General features: G+C 38.9%; 1 long non-coding RNA gene across 1 annotated transcript; it reads right to left on the bottom strand.

The window, feature by feature from the left end:
• Positions 1–3670: 3670 nt before the first annotated feature.
• Positions 3671–10203, bottom strand: LOC104911659. Its single transcript, XR_004160309.1, has 3 exons — positions 7207–10203; positions 6049–6149; positions 3671–5640 (listed from the first exon to the last, which is right to left on the bottom strand). It is a non-coding gene; the product is annotated as an uncharacterized LOC104911659 (long non-coding RNA).
• Between the last annotated feature and the right edge of the window lie 1812 nt (positions 10204–12015).

Below are 12015 nucleotides of genomic sequence, written 5' to 3'. Positions count from 1 at the left end.
ATTTAACCTAACGATTGTGCTTCAGCCTTCATGGAGTCTCAGACAAATACACAGATGGGCAAGATTACAATGAATCCAATGGGAAAAAATCCTCTAAGTTATTAAAAGAGCTAGAATTTCAAACTTCCTCTAACCTTAAATTATTAACAGTGCAAGCAATTCTCTCAGCTTTATTAAGTGAGATGCCAAAGAGTTTTTATGAATATTATTACAGAAACATGGCTCATTTCTGAAGATGTTCAGCATTTTTTAGTTCTAGAACAGAATTTGATTTTCTGAGAAAAAACAGCTTTGCCTTAGCTACACACTATACATATTCAACATCTTATTCTCATCCATCTGTGATGATACTTAAATTCTGTTTTACTAATCTCAGAACTGCCCTCTGTGATCACAGCAAGCACACAAAAAAAATTAGACAAGCAATATTATCATTTTACAAAACAGATATTACATCCTGCTATCCCACAGGCACATTTATGATGCAAACAACTTGTACATTTATGGCTGATTTGTGCACATGAAATAAACTTACCTGAGAGAATAAAGAGAAAACCATAGAACAATGTCTCTCAAGAAAGAAAACGGCTCTGTTTCTGTTCTCTTCTTACGTAGTAGGTTAATAGCCACATAAAATTGTATGTAAAAGTGCTATTGCATACATTTCATAGTGGTGTTTAAATTATAAGCATTAGCATATTTATTTTAGTATTTTTTCTCTTACTCTAAAGTTATAACAGACAAGAAAAACTAAACATTATTCTGCCCAAAACACTAAAGTCTTCTGTTCTTAATTTATTTTTCATTTTCACATCTCTACTCACAGTATAAAAAAAATAAGGTTGTGGTACTGGTAAGTTACTAGATTCTTCATTAATTTTAGATAAAGTGAATACAATCTCACATATTTAGGACAAGACCCTTGACCCTTTTCAAACTCTTCCATCATACAGAATCCCTGTGTGCAGTACAGGAAGGATTCATATGGAGAAGATGTGATAAGAAAGGGCTATCAGGCAAGATCACAAGCTATAACACTGAGCTTGTAATAGCCATCAGCCCCCAGAGACACAGGAAGATATTTGTACAAGCAAGAGCCAGGTCTTTTCCTTACACACAGTATGAGAAATTCCAACTCAGTTTGAAGTCTGGAAAAAGTAAATAATGTGTCATTTCTTACCTCCTGGTTTTGAAGAACAAACTTGACTTTTCCCACAGGTACTAGATATTGGTGTCATCTTTCATCACAATTCTCACAGTGATCTGCACCCTGAAATTAAAGAAAAAAAAGCGCTAAATCAGGCTTTAGGAAATTGAATTTAAGAGTGAATAATGTAATGATGCTATTTGAATTTGTGATTCACTTATACCTTGAATGTTGCCCTGAATATTGACTATACTTTGCTTTTTTACAGAACCACTCTCCTTGTCCCTTTATACCACAAGTTATATTGTGGGCCTGAAAGATGTCTGAATCTCTGCAGCAAGCAGACCACTGCAGGCTGCCATATTTCCACCCAGCTGCTCTCTCTCTTTTCCTTTTTCAAGAGGATGGAATTAAAAAAAAGGTGCAAAAGCTCATAGTTCAAGAGAAAAACCAGGGGATCATTTATCAGTTACAATGTTGCCATAGATAGACTTAACTTTGGAAAAAATAATTTAATTTGCTGACAGTTAAAATAGATTTGGAGTAAGAAAAAAGACAATTTAAAGCCTTTCCCACCAATGCTTATCTCCCAGGCCCACATCACTTCTTCATTCCCAGCTCCACTACCTGCCCCACTCACACACACTTCATCTCTTCCCTTTCCTCCTACTCACATTTTTCACCTGCTCCGGTGTGGGTCCATTCTCCATAGGCTGGAATCCTTCTGGAAAATTTTGCCCCAGTGTGAGCTGGCTATAGGCTGCAGTTTCTGTCAGGAGAACTGCCCCAGCACAGACTCTCCACAGACTGAGATTCCTGACAGAGAAGAACGTATCCTTAGTATAAGTCCTCTCCACAGCCACACAGATCAGGAAAAGTCTGGTCAGGTAGAGACAAAACTTCTATGAGGAAAAATACAGTACAATACAGGCTCTCCAAAGCCACAGTGTCTGTGACAGCAAAAAAAAGTCGCAGTGCAAATCTTCTCCACCACCACAGTTCCTGTCAGGAGAACTTGCTCCAAGATGGCTCTCCAGCGCTGCGCTTTGTGCCAGTAAAACTCTGCTCTAGTGTGCATTTTCCAAAACCACAGTTCCTGTCAGGAAAACTGCTCCAGCACAAGCTCTCCATGGTTGTGCTTTCCTTTCAGAAAAACTGCTCCAGTGCAGGCTGTCCCTAGCCGCAGCTCCAGCATAGAGTTCTCCATACAGAAATCTAACGCAATATTTTCCTCTCCACAGTCTACAGGAAAATGCTTCTCCTTCTATAGTCTCTGCAAAAACTGTGAGAGAACCTTCCCCCAACCTCCTTCTCTGAGCACATTACTCAGAATTCTGTCCCTCACTCACTTTTTAATTAATTTTAATTTTCCCTCCCCACCTGTGCAGCGCTCTGCCCTTTGTTCTCACTGAGGTGCCAGGTGCTTTCACTGATTGGCCCGCCCAGCTGGGATCCGTTGGAACCACCTAGAACCATCTAGAACCATCTGGAACTGTGTGTGCAGCACTCTCTGCCTACTGCTGAAACCCGGCCATGGGAACCCAAAACAACCGTTCAGCAAGCAGTCATTACAGGCATGTAGCCACTATACAAAGAGTTAGGATAAGCCTTTCTTCTCTAGCCCAGGGAATAGAGGGGAGCAAAGCATGGCAAGCACAGGTGAGAATTGATTCTCTCTCAGACCTTCTGGTACGAGAGCTCAGGGAGAGAAAATACCGCTGAGGCAGGCCAGCTTCAAAACAAGTATTAGGGGCTGGTTCTTTGTACAGAAACAGGCAAAGCTGGAGCAGAGAGAATTTTGGGGCACTGAGATCAGGAAAGTACGATCAGAGGAAATATCACAACTTTTTCTGCTTGTGCTGCAGCAAAGCACCTGCCCAGCAGCCCCTGTGACAGGAGAGCTGGTCTAGACACACTGCTGACCTGAACCAAACCACCATTCTCAACCATTTAAATCACTAACAGATACCATTGCCTATTAAACACGGCAATGCTCCCAGGTGTACCAAAAGTCAGTGGAGCTGGTATTCTCCCAAAATCTGCAGAGGAGTTCCTTTTTTAGAGAATTTCTCTTTGTATTGGTATAGCACACTATCATTTCGTGAACTATGTACCTTAGCAACTTAGAGTTGAACACCAGTATTCTTTGATAACAGGAGGAGCAATGCAGTCAGAACAAGCTATACTGTGAGGCACCTGCTGCTCTTGTATGATAAGCACTCAATGAAAATTTTCATAGCCTATCCTTGTCTATACAGGCTGCATACATTTTTTAAAATAAATTGAAATAAGTTAATGGAAGAATATAAGAGTACAAGAGAACAAATGAGCCACATCCACTTTGTAACAAAAGATATACCTCCATGAATATAAGATCAAAATACGTATCTACATAGATCACAGATGTATTTTGGGTGTTGATTCTGCAGTGTCCAAGTGGCCAAAAGCTTAATTACATTTCAAATACATCAATTTATGATTACAACACTCCAGAGGGGAAAAAAAAGAAAAAAAAAGAAGAGAGAGAGAATTAGGACATATACAAAATCGAAGACCTAAAAAAAGAAAATGCCAAATCTATTACACACAGTACTCTAAAACAACTCACAGAAACATCTCTAAGCAGGACAGCAACAGATCATTTCATTATTTCATTTCACTGCAGATTTTATAGCAACAATTAGCAACTAATTGCTTATGATGCCTATTGCATATATCACTGTGTAGAAGAAGGCAGGTGAATAGATGTAACGTATTTCGGCAAAATCCAGAAAAAAGGACAGATACACTTACCTTTAAGTAAATTCTCTACATATTCTGTGTTCTGCCTAGTCTGAATATTCCTTCATCTTCCTTGTTTATGTAGCTATAACTTTAAAAAACCTCCTTGCAAACTATATGATGATAATATTCAGATGGTCATGTTACTACAAGCTCTACATGTACCAAAACCAAAAGAAATTATTTAAAATACAAATGTCTTAACTTATATCAGACCTGATTGCTATGAAATCATCAATACACAGGTAGCAAGTAACTAATTATGAAGATTATGTCAGTATCAATGGCATTTTAATTCAACATTTTAACAATGAGAGATCTGAGAATTTGCCAAAAAGTTTTTATTCTCCCAAATTTTTAAAAAGGCTAATAAATCCATGAAGATCTATTATAAGGAACGGATGTATTTTGTTTTCATTCTAAGAGTATACATGGAAGGAGCACTAGAAAATATTAACAAGTACATATAAAGCTAGATCAACCTTGTTATTTGCTCTCCTCTGAAACAGTCCACAGTCTGAGATTACAGGTGGCTCCACAAAATCATGGCATTTTCACTGTTTTGTACCACAAATTTTTCTCACCTTAATTCTGACCTGGATTTACTTGTAGTTTGTCTTTGATACTCTGTTGATATCTCAGAGCTGCTTCTGGTTACAGACATCATCTACCCTCACATAAATTCAGAGTTTATGAAATAATCATTTTTGTACATATCTAGGATTCCCTTCTAGCTTCAAAGTAATGATCCAATTTCTCATGATTGGAGGAGAAATATTCCTAATTTACTCACTGAAGAAATAAAATCAGACATAGCAATCACCATGCTTCATAAGGCTAGCCTGCACTCCATATTCAGATGTATGATCTCATTGTGATGTTGTCTGATGAAGCACAGTATCATATCCTGGAAGATGTATGTTAGGGTATTCCAAAGGCAAGTCTGAAACCAGAATGGCATTTCCTCCAGATGTTTCTCTTCAACAATCCTCTTACAACAACTGATTTATTTTGTTTTAGGAAGAAGGTGGTCTTGAGTTTGCTTCCTATTTGAAACACAGCCATTGTCACTGCTTGAAAGAATACCCTACATTTGGTGAAAGATGTGCAACCAAACCTCCATAATTTTGGAGCTGCTTCCATAGTGCTCATATTTCCTGTGGAGCCAAAGGCTTTCAGGCTCAGCAGACCCACAGACTCTATAGTACTAACTGTCCAGCTGTTGCTAATCATTTATCATGCCTATTTTTGTCACAAATACAACCGAGAGAAAGAGGGGGGAAAAAACACCATAGGAAACCTACACTCTCTTCAAGATATTCAGCTATTTGAATATTCTTGAACGGACATCATTGGAAAGTTACAACTATTAAGGCAGTCCCTGTAACAGGACAGTCTCACTTACTGACATGTATTCGAAGGCTGATACAAATGGAATCTAAGCTATAACCAAGTGATTTTGATCTAGTGATGATAAATATTGCATTAATTCTTTTCTGAGTATCTATAATATAGAATTGATGCTTCCTGACAGCAAAACTAATATCTCCTTTAGTTAAATCACCAAAAATTATGCATTTAGGTTTTTTTTTCTTGCTCAGCAGAAGAAACAGATCATCATCTTAAAGCTTCTTTGCAGCTATCAAAGTTCTTTTGAATTCTCTTCTTTTCCCACTGCACCCAGCCTTGTCAGTGAAGTCATGGAACCTGCACTAGAACAGAAACATGTAAAAACTGGAAACTTGCAGTATCAAAAGGTGGTCGAGAATTATTGTTTCGAGGAGAGATCATTAGGTTGAAATAGGAATTAATTGCAGGAAAGGGCTGAATAAAAAACACGTTCATTTTGAATATAAAAATGAAAAAAAAACCTTTATGTTGAAAATCTTTGAATAAACATATTTACTTCTCATGACAAAATAACTGTATCAAACCTAAAATGCTTCCTTAAAAGGTGAAAATAATGAAAATGCCACAACTGTGACAATCCATACTTTTGCAATGGATGACACAGACACAACTCTTTATTTATAGTTGGCCCAGATCTGGGAACTCAACAGTCTTAGACAGAAATTCTAAAGAAAAAAAAAAGAGGATATGAATGAATTTATCACACATACACATCTGCTTCTGATTATGATGATCCATTATTTGCTTATGGTAGTCAGGATGCCACAGCCACTACACGTTATTCTGGAGAACTTGTCTTTTACTTCACCAACTGCTCATGGGAAGAAAAAAAGGTCTCAAAAACGTTTCCTGAAAAGTATGATCATGAAAACACTATTTATCAATTAAATGAAAAGCTGCTTCCTCTTTAACTGATTCTAAATGAAACTGTATAAAGAGAACACGAGCAAAATGATAAAAATTAAGACCTTTGCTAATATGAGTTGCTATTTGGTGCCTCAGACATCTGTGCTTAATTATGCTTATCAGTGGACAATATATCCCTTTCATTCAACACATATCTTATTGCAGAGGAAAACTGAAGTTTCTTGAAAAGAATCTTAGGGACAAGTGTAACAGTATATTCGCCTTCTATAACTTCTCAAGTGACTGCAAATGAACATTAGATTTTTGGTCCACTGCTATTGTAGAAAAAAAAAAATTATGGAAAAACAGAAAATATTTCTGGTCTGACCAAAATTCTAAATTGTCCTTGTTAGAGGCTTAGAAATGTACAATTTGAAATAGCAATATTTAAGTACTTTGATAATTCCAAAATGACACTTCCAAATTTTTCTAACTTGGAACAGCTGAACATTTTTATTTCTAACTGAGAGTAGATCTGGTGACTCCTCCAAAAGCAGAGGCAGGCATATATAAAACAAAGGAGAACAAGGGCAGACACAGCTGGAAGCAGGCATATTCGTGAAGACTTTTAAGAATGTGTGCTTTTCCCCGTATTTGCAACACAGTGAAAATGCTCATGTGATCAGTTACTCAAGTTCAGCTCATACAAGGAAATTAATTTAAGCCAAATGCCTCCCACATTAGAAAATAAAAAGGGAGTAGTACAGGTTACACAGAAGAAAGCTAATAACAGACATACATAGGCTCTTCCAGCAGTGTTTTTCTTTCTCTTCTCACCAGCAGTGGGATGCATTACACAAAAGCAGTGTTGACAGAGTAATTAAAGATACAATACATTTATCTTCTCCAATTGAACAGCTTAGGGGAAGGCAAAGTTATGGGCTTTTTTTTCAGTGACTTCCTTTCATACTCCTTCCAAACGCAATGAAGTAACAGATAAAAATTTCCACAGTAGTTACTACCTCAGTACTGGGCTCTTGTAGACTGAACGGCTTCTCAGCGCTTGAGTCCTCTTTGAACTCAGAAAAGGAGCCATCTGAAAAAATGAAAACATCACATTTTCTAACGAAAGTTACTCGCATGTGCGCAGAAATCTCCTATCGGAGGTTTCTTAGTTCTCAGAACACAGCCAAAAAACGTGTGGGATCCCTGGCTGATCAAGTGATGGCTGTGTGAAGTCTTATCTGCTGATTTCCTGTGGCTCAAGCTTCAAAATGTTCCACAACAGCTACTCTGTGGAACAGCTTTCAATTATCAAAAAGTACTCCAAATAAATCATCCTAGGGTTATAAAAGCCTGATGGAGGAAAGAGAAGAAATACTAGTGACTAATGCTGTGCTAAACAATATCTTCTGGAGAGACACAAGTGGCTGAGAAAGGTCGGTAATTAGTTAACATCCCAGCACCTTGTCACAAGTACTGCCTCTAGCATATGATTTCTGATAAGCTCTTATTTATGCATTTTCTTATTTAAAAATTATTTTCTTTTTACAGACTTCAGCATTAGTGCCTTAATGCACTTCACTCAACTCTGTCTTTAAAAATCTGCGTCATTATTTTGAGTTCATGTTAATAGATTATTATAGTCATAGTATAGCCCTGATTATCATAGGGCTTTGTGAAGACAAGGTTTACAAAGCTGAGAAATTACATTTTGTAGACAAACTATTACAGCTAGAAAAAGTAGATTGGCTTTCTGGGATCAAGGTCTTCAGAACTGAAAACAAATTTTAAAATTAAATTCAAGATGAGGAAAACTGCAGACTTTAATAAGTATCAGATCATCTCAGAGAAAGACAACTGGTACCTGCAGATTAGAAGGGATATTGCTGAAGAGGAGAGATAAAATGGGGGATCTGTTACAAGTCTAATTGTTACAGCCTGCAGAACCTGAGAGCCCAGGGAAAGAAGAGTTTCTAAAATTATATAATAAACATATTTTCCATTGAAATCTGTATTTTTATACCATCCAGTTGGGTTACAAACAGAATTCTCAAATATGCCTTCCAAAAGGATGCCAGAGATCTCCCTCAGCATCCAGGGTGAAAAGCCCAAAAGCAGAATGCCAGAAGTTTTGCCAAATGGTAACCTCATTTCTGCTGTGCAGTGTCTGAGCAACTTCATTCTGTTGTGCAGTAGTTGCTTACCTTCACCCAGGCAGTTTTACAGTGGTATTTGGTATTTGCTGTTATCTTACCTCTGCCAAGTACATGTACAGTGACTCCAGATATTGACACTTTTGTTTATGAGTATTTGTTCTGCTTTACATCAGGAAATCATGCATACTTCTGTGTACTTACATTTGTCTAAATCTAACTGCTGATGTACATGGCAGAGGTGATATGGCCTGTTCTGGTTATGCTCGCATTCTTCCCACTCTGCCTCAACAAACCTCTCCAGAAATATCCAGTGTTCGTAATTACATTTGGAATACTGAAGCTTGAAGGAGCACATATGATCTGAAATACAAACTTAGGTTACCTTGCTCACATGATACTGTATGCTGACATTTATGGCATCAGTAAATCAGGCTTACTCCCATATAACTTTTTTTAAGCTGGGCACCTCAGGGCACAGACAGAAGAACATTTGGGCTAAGATATCTGAACTCCAGCTCACTCAGTGCTGGGGAAATGGATTTCTCCAGCATTTCCATTTTAAGGAATTAGACGGATAGATATTAGCCTTTAGCTTTTCAAATTCTTGTCAGTTACTGATACAGCCCCGTGAGCTGGGGAACTGGCCTAAACCAGGCTTCTGACACACCAAATGCAACTGGCCAGTCACACAGTATATGCACCGATCTAGATCTGGGGGTGTAGCTGGGTTATTTTTAACCCAGATCACTTTTCTCATCTGGTTCACTGCTCAGATACATAACAGTGTAACAGAGAGAGCAGCATGATTCAAGAATGAGCAGCAAAAGATGAGGAGAATCAGATGAAGTACACACATCTGCTATAAAACACATTTGCCAAACTGTGGCCTAATATACTTTCTCACGTAAGAAGCCATCCCAAGAGCTTCATTGAAATTGCCTTAGATGGTGAAGCAGCAACAAGCAGAAGAGCAAATCACCATGATATTTTGCTCTAGTGTTTAATCACAGAATATGGCAGGAGATATGCTGCTGAGATTGCATACTAGCGAGGTTATTTTGGGAATTATTTATTTTCATTATTTCAGGATAATTTCAGTATCCATATTTGTGAAGAAAATATAAATATGTATTTTCTCTGTAAATACACGTGCTTTCAGTGTTCATTCTATCTTTTCTGTAAAGTTGTCTGAATCCTTAAAACTCAAGTTTTCTCTCCGTTACATCATTTTGTCAGTTTTGCTTTGAGATTTTGTACTCTCCTGGCCATATACCAGGAGATTGGTGCTTAAAATTTCAGGTATTTCTCAGAATGTTGGTTTCTGATACTCCAACAGATTTACGTAATTCCATGGACTTCACTGATGGATAACGACTGCATCCATTCTAATACAATCTAAAAAACAATGGACACATTTCTTCCTGACAAGGAAGGTGTAACACAGTTCCCATCTGCTTCAAGTAAGCATTTATGTGCTAACAGCTAAAGCCCACAGCTTTAGGATCTACCTTTTCTTGTTAGCTGGCATCTGTGCCACCAGCTCCGTATCCTCTGTAGCAGTCCAGGGACCACTAGACTGGAGGTTCTACAAAATCTCTAGAAATTTCAGCTACATTTCTTTTTCCCCAGGCTCTCAAACATACAAGTCTCAAAAGATTAACTCATCTCTGAATTCTGCAAATAACTTGTGTACATTTATCCCTTGTCTATACGACACTTGTTGATAAGCTCCAATGCAAACTGTGAAGAAAAGGCCACCTACGAAGGGGGTAGTGTGGAGGAGGCTGCAGTCTCCTTCTCTGGTGATATTCAAATGACAACCCACCTGGATGCTTTCCTGTGCAGTCTACTGTAGGGAACCTGCTTTAGCAGGGGTTTGAACCAGATGATCTTCAGTGGTCCCTTCCAACCCCTGCAATTCTGCAATTCCCCCAAATGGTTAGAAACACAGCTGCAAAGAAATTGCCTAGTTCACTCAGTTGGTTCCAGCATCAACTATGTGCAAAATGATAGACACAAAATTGATCTTGACAGAGGGCGGAAAGGACAGATATGCCTAGACCATACAATTGCCAGTGAAAAGGAGGCTGAGAAATTGCTCTTCCCTTTTCTGGCGTTCAAGGGATAGAGCTTTTTGGTGATTTTTGTGACTAAGAAATGAACTCAAGAATTGTAATGATCTTTCAGAGAAAAGCCTGGAAGTCCCTGAAAACTGGCTATGGGGTCAAGTAGTGGTGAAATGATATTATGGTTTCCCACCAATTAAACCACAATTTAGCATTTCGGATTTGAATCATGCTTGTTTTGTTGCTTTCAAAATGACAATGAAAACTTGCCTGGTAGAAATGCAGATTCACAGCTGCTGTTGATTGTCGTAGCTCCTTTGATGTCAGCAGTTGGAAGCAAGATGAATAGCAGCTGAGGGGCTCTTTAACTCCTTTACACAAAACAGTCACTGCCCGGCATCAGTATTTCCCAGGGAAGCCCTGTGATTTCTAGAGATCATTACTTTAAAAAAAGATAGTTGACTGACTGTCAGACCTTGCAGTGCACTGATCACGTTCCAGGAGCTACACACCTGAATGTGCTTAGGAAGTTGAGATGTATTGATCCTGCACTGCCTCAGCGTCCCACTCTGGTAATTGCTCAGTATTGAGCAGAAGGATTACATTTTCTGCACCTCTATCACCTGAATGGGAATGAGAGGGTTTTTTTTTATTATTATTTCAAGCAGCTTATAATGCCATGTTCTGAATTTCCATTAGAGGATGGTACATCACCATTTCACACTTATTTCTAACGTGTAGAATATTCACGAGTTGAAATGAGAATGGTTTTGTCTCCCATCTCCAAGTAGTAATCTTTACAACTAAACTTAAAATTTTGAAGAGTTAAGATCTTGTTCCTTTAACTCAAAATTGCATTGGGCTCCGCTCTGTTACCAGGCTGCTGCAGCAACAGGAAGCCCTGGTATTTAAGGGACTCTGAGGCAAGGTTTGCTGGCAGAAGTAACAGCCTTGATTTCAACAATTTAGCATGAGCTAAATTGAAACACACACAACAAAGCTTCTTGCTAAGATCAAGGAAGCCTCGCTATCTTGTTATCTGATAAGCATCCTACCTCTTGTGCAATGCTTGGGTTTGTTGGGTTTTTATAACTCCTGTCCAGTCCAGCAAACTGGCTGATAACTTTGCAAGCAGCTCACAGAAAGAACTGAACAGGAATGCAAAAAGTCATTTTAAAATGTGAGTAAAGTCATGAGAGTTGTTCCAATTTCATTCCCTTTAGGGAGAAGTCATCAAATGGGAGCAGTCTCATACAACACAGGCAGGAAGAGGCTCAGAACTGTCCCCTGCTTTTCAGACACCAGTTTCAGGACTCAGACATCCCTTGCAATGAAAGGGTGGCCAGGAACGTCAGCTGAAGTGCAGCGAGTCTAACAGAACAGATTCTGAGATTAATCTGCTTTTAGAAAATGCAAATCCGACCACGTAGTTCCCCCACAGCTGGCTGGGATTTCCCTGCTGGGACTCGGGGGAGACGCGCTCAGGGGATCCAGCCAATAGAATCCAGCCCGCCTCGGGCACGTCGAGGGCAGCGGGCAGGAATGCCGGCGGGCGTTTCGGGCAAGGCCCGGCTCTGCCGGACCCGCCGCTGCCACACTGCACCCA

Source organism: Meleagris gallopavo, chromosome 7, assembly GCF_000146605.3.
Source record: "Meleagris gallopavo isolate NT-WF06-2002-E0010 breed Aviagen turkey brand Nicholas breeding stock chromosome 7, Turkey_5.1, whole genome shotgun sequence".
NCBI classification, from domain to species: domain Eukaryota; kingdom Metazoa; phylum Chordata; class Aves; order Galliformes; family Phasianidae; genus Meleagris; species Meleagris gallopavo.
Note: the sequence above shows the minus strand (reverse complement) of the source record. Positions and strands in the feature narration are given on the sequence as shown.